The following is a 19802-nucleotide window of genomic DNA, read 5'->3' as shown; positions in this document are numbered from 1 at the left end:
TCAAGGCTCCCCTATTTACTAGCATTAGGACCAAATTTCCCTCCGATATCACTAAAGGTGGAATGATATTTATAGTACATGAGTAACAATTCAATTATATGAATATTCCATCAAAAGAGGTGTGTGTAAAATGCTCAAAAGAATAACATATTATGAGCAGTAACTGTGTGCATAGCATATACAATATACTGTACAAACTATCCGATTATAATGCATTTTGACAGAATGTAAAAAAAAAAAAAAAAAAAAAAAAAAAAAACACAACACAAGTTTCTGTGTAAAAGTAAATAAGTAGAAATCTCTCAAAGCCTCTATAAAATATAAAATCAGTAGATAGAATCAAATATGTTTTGGATCCCATCTCAATGACTCAAGAGAGGATACATGTAAAAGAGACAGCTTAAAGGAAGTTGTCAAAGATGAAAGACAACCATTACTCACATTTATGTGACTATGGAGTGAAATTCTGTGATTGAGCCTTTATCTTAGGATAATAAAAAAGCATCCCTAAGCTACAGTCAGTGCAGTGGTGGAGTTCTTGTAAACTGCACATTGCTATGGCAAGCTGTTTTAACATGTAATCCTTAATTGCTAATAACAACACAACTATTTATCAAAAAATTGAATTGTTGATATAAAAGAATTTGAAATCTTAATATCAACCATCTGAATTTTAAAAATGTATATTAATTAGGTGACAACATCCGGTCTGTACTTCTTCGCTTGTATAATAGAATATCAAAAACTGTGCAATGTATGCTGTGCATACAACTGGTGATAAAATATAACTAATAAAAAAATAATAAAAAAGTAGTTCCATAAACTTGAAAAAGATATATCTACAAAAACAAACAAAAATTACAGTGACAGATAGATTTTGATGATAACATTGTGTGCTTTATGCAACTTATATTACAGCTAATGATCTGAGCAAGGTTACTTGAATCCTTACAAGTGTCATCAATTGCGTTAAAACCTGAAATCCTATTTGGTTTGATGTTGCTTCTGGCTTGTCCAGGGGAAATGCACATATTACATTGCTTGCTTGATTAGTGTTGCTGGCACCGGACAATGGGTTACCTGGACCTGACATATTGCCCTCTGCCAAAAATGTCCCTGGTGTTTTCATATGTTTATATATCAGTAAAGCCTAAAGCCACAGTGACAGTTATATTTACTTAATTACACTTTTTTTTTTTTTTTTTTTCTCTATATGCGCTTTGTAAACAGAACTTGCAGAAAAGCTGGATTTTTGTAAGTTCCCATGCCTTTTGAAGTACCCAGAGCAGCTTGGCGATTATCATTCAGCACTGCAACAGTGTACAGATTTTTTTTTTTTTTTTTTTAAACCATAGCTGTTTAAAGTCAACCTCCTTTGCACTAGTATATAACATACAATATAGAGACTATTTGTATTAGCTCTAAGTGAATTCACCTATGTAAGATATTGTTTAATTCAATTAGTTTTCTGCTGGGTAAATTACTATTGCCTTAGAGCCCCTAACTCAGCTGAGCTAAGCGGTTTGCAATGAAACCTCAAGGAATTTGGCAAGGTTTGAACAAATAACAACTTTTTGGGGGAAAGCTACAAACTGTTCAAGCAGGGATTTGTTGTTTACTAATTCTACCAAGATGTGTTTCCACTTTCCTCTGAATTCTTTATTATATTATATGTGTCCTTATGTGACAGTCATGATCGTGCTTACAGTCTTTATAGGAGCACAAAGAAGCTGAAATGTCAGTGACAAATTGATGATTGTATAATGGTGTGCTGACTTGTTGTCATTTTTTCCAGTTGCTCTGGATTGTTCTTGTTCCAGTTTTACATGTGCAAGCTTTCCAGAGTGAAAGGCGATGCCACAATTCTTCTATTAAGGTTGGCAAGAGCCATCCATTAAATAGACTCAAATAGATTCAAATTCAGATTAAATTTTAGTAGTTGCTATGCCATCAAGATCAAATAATTACCTCCACTGTTTGTTTTCAAATACTTGCTCCCTTGAGAAAGAAACTTTATTTGGAACTGAACCAATATGGGTAGGGCTGTCATTCACTCTGATCATAGCCTTTACTTGTGACATAGGCACCACAACCATCTGGAAGTTCAGTCATTGTTATTGCATGCAAGTGGTGCATTATTCACATTTATACAAACATGCTCAGTTGGATTGAGATCCATAGCTTGCGGTGGCCAAAGAAGATGCCTAAAGTCTCTTACAAACTATTCATACAAATTTCTGAACGTCTAATGGGTGCATTATCATCTTAAAAGTGGCCATCAGTACAACACTGTTGGGTGGACTTGATCTGCAACAATGCTTAAGTAAACTTTGGCAGTTTATTATGGCAAGCCAAATTATCATTTAGAGATATCTCAAATTGCATTTTAAGATGTCTTGAATTATTTTGAGATATCTGTAAATCATTTACAGATATCTCTAAATCAATATGAGATCTCTGTAAATACACCCTTTTGAAGAGATCTTAATTTCATTTTGACATATCTAAAAATGAAATGCAGATATCTCAAATTGATTTACATATATAATGTTTTGCTAGCAAGGTACCCCAAACTGTAATTTACAGATATTTCTGTTCATTTAGAAATGTCTCCAAATCATTTAAAGGTATCTCAGAATAATCAGGAAGTAATTAAAAGATACCTCTAAATGACTTCCTGTGAAACATTGTTAAAAAAAAATAAAATAAAATAAAAACTCTACATTTAGCATTCACATAAATGCACTGCTTATTAATCTGGTCATGCTACTGCTTGTGTTCATTGAACTTCAGGAAAAAAAAAAAAAAAATCCATCAAAGTAAAGACACAGTAGTTTAAGCAATTTTGCTTTAACTGTCAGTATGAAATACCATCAGCAGCGTGACAAATGAATCAGGGATCAGAACTGTGCAAAAAATAGACAATGCCAGTAACTGCATAAAACAAAAACAGTTGAGAGATTTATATTAAATTGATCTAAACAGCGTTGGGTCATAACAATGCCAGCTTTAATGCCATGGTGTGATTAATATTCAATTGAAATTATCAATTCAGTTGAAATGATCAGGCTTAAATTGATCTGCTAACTTAGACAAACAAGAAGGTTGTAAAAAACAAACAAACAAAAATCTCAAGACAGTTCCAACCCAGTTCATTGCATTAATTGAAATGACAGTCCCCTTGCGAACGCAGGACAGCGATTTGCCTCTCAGGCTTTGTCTGAATGAAGTAAATTTTAAAATTCTCATCTTAGGTTTTGGAAGCAATACTATTTTAATGCTTAAGGACTTTCTAGCATTTTTATTTTTCATTTGGAAATATGGTGTGTGTAGTCATTAAATGCCATTAGTTGACACTTGTTACAAAGTGTTGTAAAATAATTTCGATCTAAGCCAAGGCTGACTTGCTCTGCCAGGGACTCTTAACCCTTTGAGGTCCATTTATTCAGACGCATCAGGTCTAATTTATTTTCACACATGCTGTTTAAAGGTAATTTTAAGCACAATGTTTATACTGAGTTTGCTGAAATGCACCTGCAGCTCCGTTCTTATTCGGGTGGATATAAAATATTTTTTAATCAAAAATGAAATAATGTGCTTCACATTGTTTTTTTTTTAGTGGATAGTGCGGGTCGTTCTTTATCTATTTTATTTTTTTTTTGTCCCTGCACCCCCAAGTGAAACAAAATAACTATCTGGATGTAGCGGTCCCTTTCTCTTTGAATTCAGTTTTATTCACATTAAACAGGTCTAAAAGGCGCTGCATACCACCATGACGCTCTGTACTGCATTTCCAGCCCTGCCCCACCGTTGTTCGCTGTATTTATCACATATCTCTTCCTAGTTGTGCAGACTGATAAGTCATCTCCTCCTCACTCAATTTGTCACCAAACTCCTCAATAATGCTATCCAAGTCATTATTTTTACTATAACATCTCAAAAAGCTTGGCAAATGTCCACGATTTTCTTTATGTCTTCTTTAGGACTATGTGTTTATTGCTCAGATTCGCCTCAATTTTTTCCCCAGCTTCTCTCAGCCATTGAAAGCCTTTCTCTGCTTTTTCCGGAGAAAAAAAAAAAAAAAAAAAAAAAAAAACGCTAGGGACCTGTTATTGATGCCTTTTTGTTGATGTCAGACAAGGTGCGACATTGGACAAGAAAAGAAAAATTTTAATGTCAGACCGCAAAGGGTTAATAGACAGCCACCGTCCCAATCAGACCACAACCTCCTGGTGTGGTTTAACACCTGCAAAACTAGGAGCTGAGGGCCACCCCATCAATCCTCTTGCTCTAGCATTTCACTTGCTATATTAGCTTTTCAGAATGCTTGATCAACATTTTCTGCTTAGCTGCACATCGATTTAGCTTGCTGTGACACCTTCCCCTTTAAATACATTTTAAATTATTTAGTACATATAACATAGCAGTGTTACATTAATAACTATAAAACTGTTCCAATACTGATAACATGTGAACAGTGCAAATAGTGTTGTAATTCTCAAGTGCGGAGATTCTGAAACCATCACATACAACCAGGGGGCTAGAGAAATGACCAGCTGTTTAGAAGCAGTAAATAACTCTTCCTCTCATAGGCACTCAAGTCATCCTGATTAAAACAGTACTTTATTTAGTAAACCAAATCTACCCTATGAGTTACAAGTAAAGAAGTGTGTTCATGGTGTTAATAGACATGTCACACTAGCTGCACTGTTTATGTTGGTTTTAAAAAAAAAAAAAACTCAAAAGCCCCACTATCATAAAATTTACTAATTATATAAAATATAACTGCAATTTACCTTGCCAGTACTACGGGCAACCACTGAAAAGAAAGAGTTATATAATGACCAAAAACCAACGGTCATGACCAAGGTTGCACATTGACTGATGGAGTGGCATGTTAAATGGACAGTCAAAGGGAAAATAACATGCAATCTATAAAAAAATGAGAAGGACTTGCAATAATGCTGTTCTGCCAATGTGAGATTAAAAAGTGCCTTGGTTTTTCTTGCAGCCAAAACGTATGCTTGTGATATAGTGTCATGATCCTATGCATCGGGACGGGGGAGATTTGCTAGGAAATCGTTATTGTCCTGACCATATAGGAACTGTTAGCATGTGGGTTGTTGGTAGCCAACAGGCCTTGTTATTATAGTCTTTTATTTTTATTTATATATATATATATATATATATATATATATATATATATATATATATATATATTATAATATCAAGATATAATTAATATATATATATATATATATATATATTATATATAAATGTATTTACTAACATTTGAAATATTCTTTTTATTATCTTTTTTATGCTATTTTAATACTTTATTATTAAATCGCAAAGTGAATGGATATTTGTTGGTATTTTGTCATCACCATCTTCAAATGGGCAAAATTTATGAGCTGGTTGTCTCTAAATTTTTTTTTTAAATCTTGATTTAGAGAACTGACAGTGGGATATTGTGACCGAAAGTGATTCAATGATCAGATTTAAAAAAAAAAAAAAAAAAAAAACAAAGTGTAAAAACCGTTCTGTGTATGTTAACAGGATTTGTATTTATGGGTAGAATCAAATAATACCTACGTTGTTTTCAAAAGGTTCTACAAAAATATTTCTTTTGAGTAGTCCTGCTTTTATTTTGGTGTTGAAAGACGCAGCAACCAGGGCTAGAATGTTTAAATATGCTAATGAGGCAAACTTCTTTTTTTATGAGGGAACTTGGCATTTGCAGTTTACAAGTTTTCTCCTAAGAAATACATCCAGATAAGACATTGTTGTTAACTGTGTGGGGCACTTCAATTTATTAAATATGCTTTTGTGTAGAAGCATTATTAAAAGATTTCATAGGCTTTCTGTCACCAGATAAAAAGGCTAAACTCTACAAAGCACCAATATTAAAATCGCTAACAAAGAAGTGATATCTGTGTTTTATCATAGCATCGACTATGTTAACACATGTTTATGACACTTTCACCAATTCAATGATTCCAAAGGTGTCCTACTGTGTCTAGAAGTTTAAATAGAAAGCATCAGAAAACAGGGAAATAAAACTTGTCAAAAAACAGCCTTTTATTTTTTTCATTGAATCCATCCCTCATTTAGTTTCAACAAAACACCGAGGATAGAAGGTGCCCACTTGAAGACCCCAGAGAGTTGATCCCTGGAGCTAGCATTACACTTCAGCAATCAACACCAGACATAAGGATATCTATATCATCAAATTGAAAACAACACAAATGGATGGAGAAGCAGATGGATCATATTAGTTTACTGCAAAGCTACGTCTTAGTTGGTGCTTAGCTCGTCGAGAGCAGAGTTCAAGTCAGCATGAAGTTCAACATCTACTCTCATGTAATGGAAATCAAATCACACAGCAACATGAGAAACTCTAGCTACCCCACTGTATGTATTGTACTCTATTAAGGCTGATGTACTTTGGGGAAAAAAAAAAAAAGGCAACTTAAGGAGTCATTTTACAAGACCGAACAGAACTGGACATCTGATTGGGTGAAACTGTTCCACCTTCTTGCCGTGGAACGTGTTCTGCTTGTTCAGTTGAACAGCCCGGACTGGAGCTCTAAGAGCAGTTCCATGCGGTGAAACATGGCGGAGCCCAGCAAGTACAGCTATAGACAAAGGTTTTGCATCACCTACATTTTTTGGGGGATTAACATAATTTATTTAACATCTTGCAATCAAAGAAACTACAGAACGATATCACAAAGGTCTACCAAAAACCACAATGGTAGTACAGTATTTAATGCTGGTTTACGAAATGTCACATTTTTTAACTGTTGTCAGTTTTTTGTTAAGTATGGAAAATGACAAACAGTATACAATTCAATATGTTCACAAAACATTATTCAGTAGGCTTCATTCGACTCTATGAAGCAAAATTACTGAATTCTAGAGGGAGATACAAAACTTTTGGCCATAGCTGTACTGCTAATTCACTGTACTCTAACAGATCAATTACAACTGTACAAAAATAAAATAAACGTAACCTCTATTTACGATGGTCTGTACTATAAAGCAAGATTTGTTATATATTTTACCTATACTATTAATGCTATAATTTATTACACATGATATTGTAGCATGCTAAGCCCCTCAAGGAGGAAACTGATAAAAGAAAGGGGGTACACAGCTCTCTCTCTCTCTGCCCGCCTGACTAGCAAACATAGAGCCCTGGTTTGTACTCTCCTAAGTTTAAATAAAGATAGTGTTTGTTGTTTCCTACGATGTGGTCCCTGAGTCTTATTAAGAGTAACCCGAGGAGTGCTTCAATGGTGTAAGAGTGTGATTTATAAAAGGAGTTAATAAATAGCTCAAGATTGCTACTTGATGATCTCTTTTTCACTGCAAACCTGCAAAGTGGTCCCTGTGAGTCTTATGGAAACCAGATGACCCTAGGTACTCTACAGCCAAAAAGTAATTACCCAATGAGTGAACAGAGCTTGAACAAAGGGTTTAACCCACAAAGTGCTGATGAGGAAACCAAGATGACCATGGTCGGAGTGATGGGACAAATGGCAGAGGCCTCCCAGAAAACTTTGTGAGGAACTGCCCTAATAAACAAAGGTGTGTGCCTAGAGGGCCGCAGGGAAACTAGGCAGAACCAGGATTGTAGGTCGGAGCCTGACTCAGGAACCCAAGAAATACAGCCTAACAGTGGCCCCAAAACGTTCAAGCAAGCTCGTCAATTCTTTGCTTGAACCTTTAAGCTCAAGTACAAAACTGTCTCAGCCTAGTTCCCCCTAGACAACCAGCTCTGCATGTCAGTGTAACAATAACCTGGCTAATCCGAGTAAGAAGTTCAGTAAACGGAAATATCCAAAAAGGCCTGTAGTGGCCCAAATAGGGCGAAGCAACCACCTTTATGTCGGTCACACTATTGAAGACATGTACGTCAAAGGATTGATTGGACAGTGGTAACTGCCGATCCTGTGCCATTCTGATGTGATGGACCATGGGGGGAAGGCATGGAGGAAGTACTTGCGGCCAGCTGCGAACTGCTACAGGGGAGATGGCTCCTGTGCTGGGAGAAGCACTGTTGAGAATTAGGCTAGCGGAGGTTGAAGTTAGACCAGACACGTGGGTGGCTACCATCCATAACGACCTTATCATCGGTCTAGACAGCATTTGCTTCCTATAATGTTGTCCCTGAGTCTCATTAAGAATAACCCAATGAGTGCTACAATATAAATCCTGCTTGGAAAAATAATCAGCACAATGCACAAATAGCATCCCCAAATCGCTGTCAGCCATTATGCTAGAACTGAAATGGAACAAAATTATTTTGCAAAAAGGCTAAAACCTGTTCCTGTTCCACATCGAAAAAGTTGAACATATCCGAGTCTGTCCGCCTCACAAAATTCTGTTTATAGTACACTTACATCAATTGATGATTTCTTGCTGTCAGAGTGGTCAGAAACAGCAATGTTACTGCTGTGAAATCCATTTTTTGTATTCTACCACCAAGATATCATAACCAATTACTGCAATGCAGAAAATAACCACTTATCCTTTGACACTTATCCACTATGGTTTTTACTATTCCTAACACACTAGTGTCATAATTGTAATGAAAAATAAAACAAGTGGATTTTGTATAGGTGTGACAGTGTGGCAGGACAAAAGGCCTGCTGTTGCATGTGTGTGTGTGTTGGAGTGGGGACTAATGGGTTAGCAGGGAGAGGGTTAAACGGTGGATATTATTTTTTTATTCTGCATACTCCCATAAAATCAACAGAATTGTAAAAACAAAACCAAACAAACAAAAAAAAACACTTTAATAAAACATAATTTTGTATATTTCTCTTACTTGGCACAATGTACTTGAATTTTTACGTCATTGGTTCATTGACCACCTGCATAAGTTAATAGCCAATTAGACAAAATGCAGTAATTGCATTCGTCCACTGGTGACACCAATGTTGTGCAAAAGCACTAATAAAGATAAATGTAAATACATACATATAATAAAATATCAAGGCATAATATTCTGTTTTTCTGTGAACACTATTTTTGTGGCTTAAAAATAAACAAACAACAACAAGTTTATACTGGTTCATTTTTTGGGGTAAACTAGTTGGCATGTCCTGAATTCCCAGTCTTATTAATTTTTATAGCTGAGGTTTGTGGACTGCTGATTAGGCTATAAAATTGTGTTGCTCAAGAGTCAGCTTAAACTTCAAAGCCATGTTTTGCTTGTCTCAAAAACTATATATATATATATGGTTTTATTTCCCAATATTTTTTTTTTTGCGTTTAAGCTTAGAATAAACAAATCCATTCCACATTCTGAATGGAGTTAGAGAAGGAAGGCATTGAAGGTTTAGTAAACAACCACAGATGGAACAAAAATCACCCACAAGTAAACCAGGATAGATACAACCTGTTTTCTGCACACGTTTTGCTTCTGTAGAATATTCCATCACTGTCATTATCTACTCCAAAAATGGAAGGATAAATAACAACAGCAACAAAAATGCTTTGAGTACCACGTCTCGAACCAAGTGGAGACATTGCAACTCTACTTTTCAGTGAGATGTTCGTTATGCTAAAATTATTTTGGATTTCCAATGTTTCCAGTTGTGGTGTGATGTATATTTTGGTCCTCTTTTATGATTTGTGCTGGAGCAAGCATACATTTTTAAAGCAATAATTGGTGCAAATAAATATAATTTTGTTGTGTGTGTGTGGATTTGGGTTTTTATGCACATATAGCTTTCTGTACTATCAGTAAATGGCAACATTGTTTCACATTTTAGTATACAAGTATATTCACAATCAGTGAACTTTGCGGTGTACTATATTTGAAGTAGTTAAATAGTATATAACAAAGAGGGAATTAAAAAAAAAAAAAAAAAAAAAACGTTTCTGATACACATACAGTATTTCTATACAGTATTTCCACCAACTCGATGTTGTACGATACCAAGTGTTCTCAGCAAACACAGCTGTTTAGATTGTTTGAATTTAGCACTGCAATTTAGAGATACATATATTTTAATTCTAGCTAGCCATAAAAAAGAATCACAAAGTAAGCACACATAACTTGTTCATTTCAAAAGTAAAGTTCAGTGAAGAGGCGTGAGTGGTGTTTTGAACATGAGCCTTATGGGCAGGCAATAAGTAAATTACAGCTTACTATGAAAATATAAACAATGTACATCTAGATCAGGGGTCTCTAAACCTGGTTCAGGAGTTACAGGGTCTTCTGGTTTTTGTTTCAACAGAGCTCTCAGTTACTTAATTGCACCAATTACTGGCTTAATTAATCAAGATAACAGGTGTTCCAGATCTTTAGCCATTGATGACATAGGCACCTATAAAACCTGAGGATTTAGGGTTCTCAAGGGCCAGGGTTGGATACCCCTGATCTAGATGAATCACATTAATGCTATTGATCAAGATTAAAAGTGCAGATTTCCACTAGTTCATGGACATTTATCATCCCTATAAAGCAATTTATCTATTTAGGACATTAGTGAGTAGCACTGTTTTTAACCGTTTAACTCATCACAAACTGTTGTCCATAAAGTAATCAATACAATTTATTTTTATAACATTTGAATGGATTTGTTTGAAAGTTTAAATGTTTAAAAAAAAAAGTGAATTAAAAACATATGGTTTCGAGTACCTTAAGTCTAAGACAAGATGTGTGTGTGTGCGTGTGTATGTATATATATATATATATATATATATATATATATATATATATATATATATATATATATATATATATATATATATATATATATATATATACATATATATATATATATATATATATATATATATATATATATATATATATATATAGTAATGGATGTAGCAGGACAGGGGGCCTGCAAATCATAAAGATGTTTGTTTTATGACAGGGATGGGGTTAAAAAGCCTCCCTGCCAAGCTAATTGTTTAATTCAATTGTTAATTGGTTATTTATCACCTGCAACTAGCAATTATTGAAAATTAGAGCCAGTTGCAAGATATAAAATAGAAGCTCCAGTCTACTCGAGGCTGCTGCTGCTGTGGAGTGAAGAGCCCGACTGAAAGTCATTAAGGTCAGTTTAAAACCTACGTTTGCTTTTATAAAAAAGTGTATTAAAGTGTTTTGCTTTGGTGTTGTATGTCAGGTAAACAGCTTAGCTGTCCTACATGTTAGACAGGGACCTGCATAAGTGTAGTGAGTGCTCAGTGAGAGCTAGGTTTTTGTTTTGTTTGTATTGTGAATAAAAGTGTGCATAAGCACTGAAAATTCAAAGTTTTATCACGTTCTTAAAGGGGCACGAATCCAAACTACAGCCAAGCCTGTTCATATATATATATATATATATATATATATATATATATATATATATATATATATATATATATATATATATATATATTGTAAACGATCCTCGCACTCACGGAGTTCGTTGCCCCTTTAAGATAGACCCAGGACACAAAAATTGATCTTTTACGGCGCTGACGCGCACTTTTTAATAAACACAGAAATGAAAACAAAACAAATGCCTAGCTCCCTCTTGGAGCTCTGACTAAACATAGACTGGTTCCTCACTAAACCACAGGACGGCTAAGCCGTTTACCTGACAAACACCAAAACGGGCTTCTCTCAGCACTCTCTTCAATACGACTGGACACACACGCAGTCGGGCTCTTCACTCAGCAGCCCCGATCAGTCTGGCTGCCTCTTTTAAATACCCTGCACCTGTCTCTAATTTATAATTACGATCAGGTGCCGAGGATTAACTAAATCATTAAAACAATTACACAATTAAACCCCATAACACCCAAATGTGCATTCTCACAAGGTTTTTAGCAGGGAAGGATTTTAACCCCCTCCCTGGTACCTTACACATCCTCCCCCTCAAGTGTGAAACACTGATCGGCCATACCAAGGCCACCCCCTCCCCTAAAACACAACCACCCACACTCAAGTCCCGAAATGTCCATTTCCGCCCTCTTCCACGGGCGGACTTGAGGGTGGGTCGAACCTTCCGGCACTTCCGGGAAGGGACCCTGAACCGGCGACAAGGGACCCCACCGGGATGACAGGGCCGACCGAAGTGACGACCGGGGAACAGGAGGATGCAGCAGTGGACAGAGATCTTCCACTGGGGACCGGCGCAGCGATGTCCGATCACCCAGGGGGAGCGAAGCAGCGAACAGGGGGAGCAACAGCGACGTCTGGCAGCAGCCCAGCGACGTCTGGGTGCTCGGGAAGAGCGGAGCAGGGAACCAGGGGAAAAGCTGTGGCCAATGTTGCAGACTCCTGGGCTCCAGGTCCAGCGCAGGAAGGTCTAGGAAGACCGGCAGGGTGTCCAGGAGCAAGGGGCAAGGGACCGCAACTGGCAGTGCCGGACTGGTTCGCTGGGGTGATGGAGGTGGGCACCTCACCTCCTCCTCTTTGTTCATCGCTTCTCCCTCTCTGGGCTCTGGGAGCGGCGGCTCCTCTTCTCTGGGCTCTGGGAGCGGCGGCTCCTCTTCTCTGGGCTCTGGGAGCGGCGGCTCCTCTTCTCTGGGCTCTGGGAGCGGCGGCTCCTCCCTCTCTGGGCTCTGGGAGCGGCGGCTCCTCCTCTCTGGGCTCTGGGAGCGGCGGCTCCTCCTCTCTGGGCTCTGGGAGCGGCGGCTGGGCTTGTCTTGCCTGCTCCCATTTTTGGAGCAGCAGATCCAGCTCCGTCGGCTCTGGCTCTGGCAATCCAAGTTCCAATCTCCATCTCTTATTCTGCTCAATCTGAGCAGCAGTGTTTCTCTTCATCAAAGCGACCAAATCCTCTAGGGTTTCCATTTTACTGGGTCATAGGGGCGCCCACACACACTTCTGGTACCATATGTAAAAGATCCTCGCACTCACGGAGTTCGTTGCCCCTTTAAGATAGACCCAGGACACAAAAAATTGATCTTTTACGGCGCTGACGCGCACTTTTTAATAAACACAGAAATGAAAACAAAACAAATGCCTAGCTCCCTCTTGGAGCTCTGACTAAACATAGACTGGTTCCTCACTAAACCACAGGACGGCTAAGCCGTTTACCTGACAAACACCAAAACGGGCTTCTCTCAGCACTCTCTTCAATACGACTGGACACACACGCAGTCGGGCTCTTCACTCAGCAGCCCCGATCAGTCTGGCTGCCTCTTTTAAATACCCTGCACCTGTCTCTAATTTATAATTACGATCAGGTGCCGAGGATTAACTAAATCATTAAAACAATTACAATTAAACCCCATAACACCCAAATGTGCATTCTCACAAGGTTTTTAGCAGGGAAGGATTTTACCCCCCTCCCTGGTACCTTACAATATATATATATATATATATATATATATATATATATATAGATATATATATATATAGGCAGAATATGAGTAAAATGTATTTTGGGTGAGTAAAATGCAACATTAACTTGAAGTCACAAGTACTTTCAATAAATTTTGTACTTACTTTAATGCCTACTTATGGGCTATTCATTAACTACAGCCTTACATTTTAACTGTAATGTTACTTTGAACTACTGTACAAAAACTTGTTTTTACAAATAAAAATAAAAACCACAATTATTCTTATTATGTCTCTGAGGTGACCCGACATACGAAGAGACTTGCATACCAGAAAGAAAACAAAAGCCTCTTCAAAAGCCCAACATAATAGAAGGGGGGTTCCGTCCATCGCTGAGGAGACCCGACAAACAGGAGAGGGGTTAGCATCTTTCAGGAGACCCGAGAAACAGGAGAGGGGTTACCATCTTTCAGGAGACCCGAGAAATGGGGCCCTCACATGAACAGAGGCATTAGAGCCTGAAAGAGAAGTAGACAAAGGATCATACATGCTAAAGGAGAGGTTTGGAGGGGGTCCCCTCTGACTCATGGAGAACCCTCCTCCATGACGTAAATAAAGCGACGCTTAACAAAGGGTTGGAGAAAGTGGAATCACTAACCCCTCAAAAGATGGTCTCCCAGTTCCCCGCTGAAAACATTTATAGGACGAAAAAAGAGAACCGCCAATGCATATAAAAAGAAAAGAAAACATTTAACATAAAAGAAACAAGCTTAATGACACACAGGGGTTAGTAACTGTACCCTGCTGACTATGTGAAGACCCTCTGCATAGTGGGAAGGAAAAAAAAAAACCTTTATTTTATTTAATATTATTTTATTTTAAAGGAGGAAACCTTCAGCAGCCCAGGCAGAAAGGTTGTTCCTGTTAACATACTAGCAATGGACTAATGGGCAGATGCTATTTCGGCTGGTGAAGAATGAATGTAAGCTTCGACTGCTGATGAAGTCCAGCGACCCATATTTTTGATTAGATGCTGGTTGATATTTGCTTTTGCAGCTGAAGTGGCTGCAAAGATTCTGAATGAATGTGTAGAATTACAGAGGAAGACCTGCTCTGGAAACCAAAGTGGACAGCTGAGAAGAAAATCAATGCCTTGACACAACAGACCCGCTTGCATTGATGAACAGGGGATCAGAAGGAGATTTGGGTTTACGTTCTGTAATGTATTTCAGCATGGAAGAAAATGGGCATAGAGGAGAGTCAATTTTTGAAAGTTGAAAACATTGTCCTTGCCGAAGCTGATCTGTTTTTGAAATGCGAAGAAAAAGAATAAAATGAGAATCCAGAATATGAGTAAGGTAAATGCAGTGAATACCCAGAGTGGGAAAACTGGAAATAGAAGGGACTGTATATTTAGAGCATTTCAAAAAACCAAAAAATGCAGAAAGACATAATCCTTCCATTGTTAGGTCATCAATTGGAGAAAAAAAGCCTTGACGGAGAATTGAAATCATGCTGCCAAGAATGTCAACAGAGATAGGTAAACAAATGGTAGAAGCAGCCGGCGAGCTCTTGGAAATTCCTCGCAGGAAGAGATGAATGGCTGCGATTGATAGTAAGGTTGGAGAAAAAATAGACATCAAGCGAAATTGGTTTTGAATTCCTGACAAATAGGATTTAACTGTAACTGGGCCAGGTGCAGAGAATCCTTTGCATGAACTATAAAAACCATGAGCCAATTCTGATTAAAAGAAGTAGGATTGATCCTATTTTGAGAGCAGAAGGTTACAAAACAAGCCCAACCTGTAGAGTAAGAAGATCAGAGAAAGTGCTGAAGCCATGTAATCTTGAGTTGAATTAAGCAGCTTATTGATGGTTGGATTCAGTTGAAAATTAGCTGGTTGAACTGACGAGTTGCTGCTGGGAATCAATCAGTGAAATTTGACTATCTATAAACAACAGAGAGCATCAGCTGCATTATTACATATGCCCTGTAGATGGCGAGCTTGTATTAGAAAATTGTTGGATACTGAAATCCATGCTAGCCGCTGCAGTAATTGCATGGTAAGAGGGGAACTGGAATGTCCTTTATTTATAATATGAACTGTAGCTACATTATCACAATAAAATAAGATTGATTTCTTGGACCAGAGATGACCCCATAGCTGGGCTGCTGCAACTATTGGATAAATCTCAAGAAGAGCTGTGGACTTTAGCTGTAGCGATAGAGTTTCAATTTCCAAGGGCCATATACTGGAAAACCTTTCATTCTTTAAAAGACCTCCGAATCCAAGAGATGATGCGTCGGTAAACAAAGCCATGTCGTGATGTGCTGAGATGAAATCGTCATAAAACATGGATTAGCTGTTCCAATGCTGAATGAGAGCAGACCACATTTTAATATCTTTCCTAGCTTCTGATGAAATATTAATGTAAAAGTCCAAATTTTTTGCTGTTGATGCAAGAGCACGTAGATGAGATATAAACGTCCTCCCTTGGGGAATAATGCGAACTGCAAAATTGAAGTGACCCAGCAATGAAAGCAGAGCACGTTTTCTGATTGTTTTACTAAACTGAAAGTTGTGAATAAGAAATCGAATGTGATTGAGTTTGGAGTCTGGCTCTGAATTTTCCATGTCCAGGATGATTCCAAGAAATTCCAGAGAATGAAGGAGGCCGATTGTTTTTTCCTCTGAGAGCAGGACGCCAACTTCTGAAAACAAACTCTTGAGTTTAGTAATTGCTTCTGCTGGCGGATCAAATGGAGGGGAGATCAATAAAAAATCATCAAGCAGGTGAAGCAGAAATGGAACATGGGAGGCATTGAGCAGTATCCAGCATAATGTTTCAGACAGAGTGTCAAATATCATAGTTAATTGAGTGACAAAGTAAAACTTTCCTTCCCAGTATATACCAAACAGGTGGCGAAGAGAAGGATGGACTGGCATTACCTTAAATGCATCGTATATATCTGCTTTAGCAAGCCAGGAACCACAACCTGCTAATTTAATTGAATGAGTTGCATCTGAAATAGTAATGTAATGAAGAGAAAATTAATCTTGAGTAATAAGCGAGTTGATGCTGCTGATGCTTGAACCCTACAGAGCTGATAAATCAATGATAAGATGTTTTTTCCCCCAACATTTTCCGAGTTGCTATGCCAATAGGATTCATTCTATAGACTGGAAAAGAAGGAGCTGAAAAAGGGCCGACTATAAATCCTTTTTAAATTTTATTTTCAATGAGAAATTGAACTGACTCTGGATCTTGATTAGCAGAGTGAAGATTTTTACTTTGAAACAAGGAAGAAGGAATTTGGGTGAGACAGGTTGAAAACATGTTTGTTAATCTGTCAATTAAGTAATTGGTGAAATTGATATCAGGATGATTTTTTAATTATATAAAGCCGGAATGTTAATGGGAGTGGAGACTATGAGCATCGGAGAAAGTAATTTGCGATTTAAAGGGTAGACTGAGTTGTCGTGAGCATCTCCACAATTGCTGCACATATGAATGAAATTACATTGCCTGTTTGATCAGAAACTGGTGTTGAAGTTGTTACAAATTTGTCTTCCTCCTGCAAATTTAATTCTGTGCTCATGTTTGTCTTGTGGATTGATCAGGTAGAGCTGAGGAAAGTATTGGATTGGGAAAGGAAGTTTTTTTGAATAATTAGCGGTGGCACCAGGTGCTGCTTTAGAAGTAGACGCTACAGCTGTCTCAGGGCAGAGGGATGTTGAATGACCCGTGGAAGCACAGACCCCACATGCGTTAGCCAGCGAAAATCCGGTTAAATAAATCTGGATCAGGTTTAGCCCAATTGATTAAATGGTTGTCTAGCCAATGTGGCTGCTGCTTTGGCTAAGAACGCTTTGATATTCAAAGAACATAGTCCTTCCGTATCTGACAGACAATTCCACGACATAATACTCGTAGGAGTCTAATTCAGCTCTGCAGTTAGGATAAACAGAGCATAACACATCTCTAAATATGGAGAAAGCGAGGACGAATTCCCGCAATGTTAGATTTTTAAGTAATCTGGGATCTCTGGGTTTTAATGTAACTGACAGATCTCCACAATCCACTACACTGTGATCTAGGAATTCTGATGTTGCCATAAGTAAAGAAACAAGATTAATGTCCTTACCTTCAATTATACTGTGCTGGATTTGCAGATATTGAATACCGCCTAGCTTTGGATGGGGAGGAGGAACCAAAAGCTAGAGCAGTGGAGGATCTACCGAAGGTGCTAATGATAGACTGGAACCGGAAGTAACTGTAGCTAAGACTGGAGTAATTGTAGGAATAGAGGTTTGCTTCTCTTGTTCAATATTAGACACCCTTTTAACTAAATCACTCAGTTGGGTATTGACCGAGGATAATGAGTCAGCAAATGGCTGCATGAAAGATTTAACCTCCTGAAAAATCAAAAAGTGCTCTTGTTGGATTGAAGCAGGATCCTGCTGTTTTGAAGTGCAGGCTGTTGGGATGAGTTGTTCCGATGCAGACTGCCTTCTCTTTGGTTGGAGCTGCTGAATGGCTGAGCATAGCTGGGGAGCTTTTTTAGTGGGAAAAATTGGTTCTGCAGAAATGAATTTGCAATAGATAATTAATAGAGATTCTCGATCACTACCTGCTGGAATCGCATTTCCGTTTGTAAGAAGGGACTTTATAAGTTCATTTAAAGTCCAGTTCTTCCAGTATAGATGCTCTGGAGGTGCATCATGAGCCTGGAGTCATTTAGAACGATGAAGATTAGCTCCTTGGGAAGCTGGAGTACTCAGAAGATCTTGGTTGGGAGGCAGCTGATCGGATCTCACAGAGCCACTGAAATGGAGGAGTGATTTGACCCTTGTCGGAAGATGCAGGGGAATGATCTGCTCCATTGTGTTTTTCTTTTGTTTTACATTTCTGCCACTGTCGTTTCCTTCACAAAAAACAAAGTGTCAAAAGACACAGTTTTATTAACTAATAGCATTACTGAGGTTTACTTATTATGCCTTGCGGTTACAATTTAACTCTAAAAACTTTTAAATTTGGAAGGAGGTGCTTTTTCTTCCATGTATATATATATATATATATATATATATATATATATATATATATATATATATATATATATATATATATATATATATATATGGTGTATTGTTGTCTTTATCCTAGTGTTTTATAAAAAAATAAACAAGACGTTGATCAGACACTATACATAACATCGCCTGCAAAATTTTGTGGGTGTATCTGGAGTTCAAGTCTTACCTTTCTGATAGGTCTCAATTTGTTTTAATTGGAAATAAAAAAAAAATCTGCATTGTCTGAATAACTATTTTAGGTCTTTTATTATTTTCCATTTCTATGCTCCCTCTGGGTAATATTATAAGCAAACATGGAGTAAATTTCCATTTTTATGCAGATGTATCTAAAACTTGGTGATGCCTCTTTTGGGACCAATATAGTATCTTGTTTTACTGACATTAAGGGCTGGATGTCTCAAAATGTCTTATTGTTGAATTCAGAAAAAAAAAAAAAACTGAGGTTTTGTTAGTGGATTCATCAAACCAGCTAGATAAGCCTGAATCATTTGGCCTGGGTTTCAGCAGACTACCTTCTGAACCTGTACTAGAAATTAGAAATTTAGGTATGATCTTTGACCCTACTCCTTTACTTGAGAAACATATAAAAAAGATTACAAAATCGTCTTTTTATCATTTTAAAAATACTGCAAATTTTAGACCAATTTCGCTGAAAGATTAGAACATGCCTTGTATCCTCCAGAACTGATTATTGTAATGTGTTATTTTCTGGCATCCTAAAATGTTTATTGTTTCGTTTGCAACTGGTTCAAAATTCTGCTGCTAGAATCTTGACTAAAACCAGAAAAAGGGAACATATCACCCAGTGTTGGCATCTTTGCACTGGATTCATGTAAACTTTAGAGTTGATTTTAAAATACTGTTATTAACTTATAAGACGCGAAATAATTTGGCAGAACTGCTTACCCCATATATCCCCAATCGTAACCTTTGATCCCGGAATATGGGATTGCAGGCAAACCCTAAAATAAATTATGTTAAATGGGGAGGAAGGGCTGTTTTGTTATAGAGCCCCCAAACTTTGGAATGAGCTACCAGCACATATGAGGGAAGCTGAGACTCTTCTCTGTTTTTAAAACAAGACTAAAAACATAATTGTTTGAGATGGCATTTTTATAATATGTATATGTATGTACTGTATATCTGTGTTAGTTTTTATTGTTTTATCTGTTTGTATTTTATCTGCATATATATATATATATATATATATATATATATATATATATATATATATATATATATATATATATAATGTTGGTGTTTACATTTTATATTTCTTAAACTTTTTTCATCTGACATGCATGTTTTGTTTGTTTGTTTGTTTTGTTTTTATAAATGTGACTATTTTTGTCCTGTAAAGTTCTTTGAGATACACCTGTATGAAGGGTGCTATATAAATAAACTTT

General features: G+C 37.2%; 1 protein-coding gene across 1 annotated transcript in view; it reads right to left on the bottom strand.

The window, feature by feature from the left end:
• LOC121313813 (parathyroid hormone/parathyroid hormone-related peptide receptor-like) overlaps positions 1-19802 on the bottom strand; it is a 128521-nt gene that overhangs the window by 43853 nt on the left and 64866 nt on the right. The gene's annotated exons all lie outside the window — the stretch shown is intronic.

The sequence above is a fragment of the Polyodon spathula genome, chromosome 4 (genome assembly GCF_017654505.1).
Source record: "Polyodon spathula isolate WHYD16114869_AA chromosome 4, ASM1765450v1, whole genome shotgun sequence".
In the NCBI taxonomy this organism is placed as follows: domain Eukaryota; kingdom Metazoa; phylum Chordata; class Actinopteri; order Acipenseriformes; family Polyodontidae; genus Polyodon; species Polyodon spathula.
Note: the sequence above shows the minus strand (reverse complement) of the source record. Positions and strands in the feature narration are given on the sequence as shown.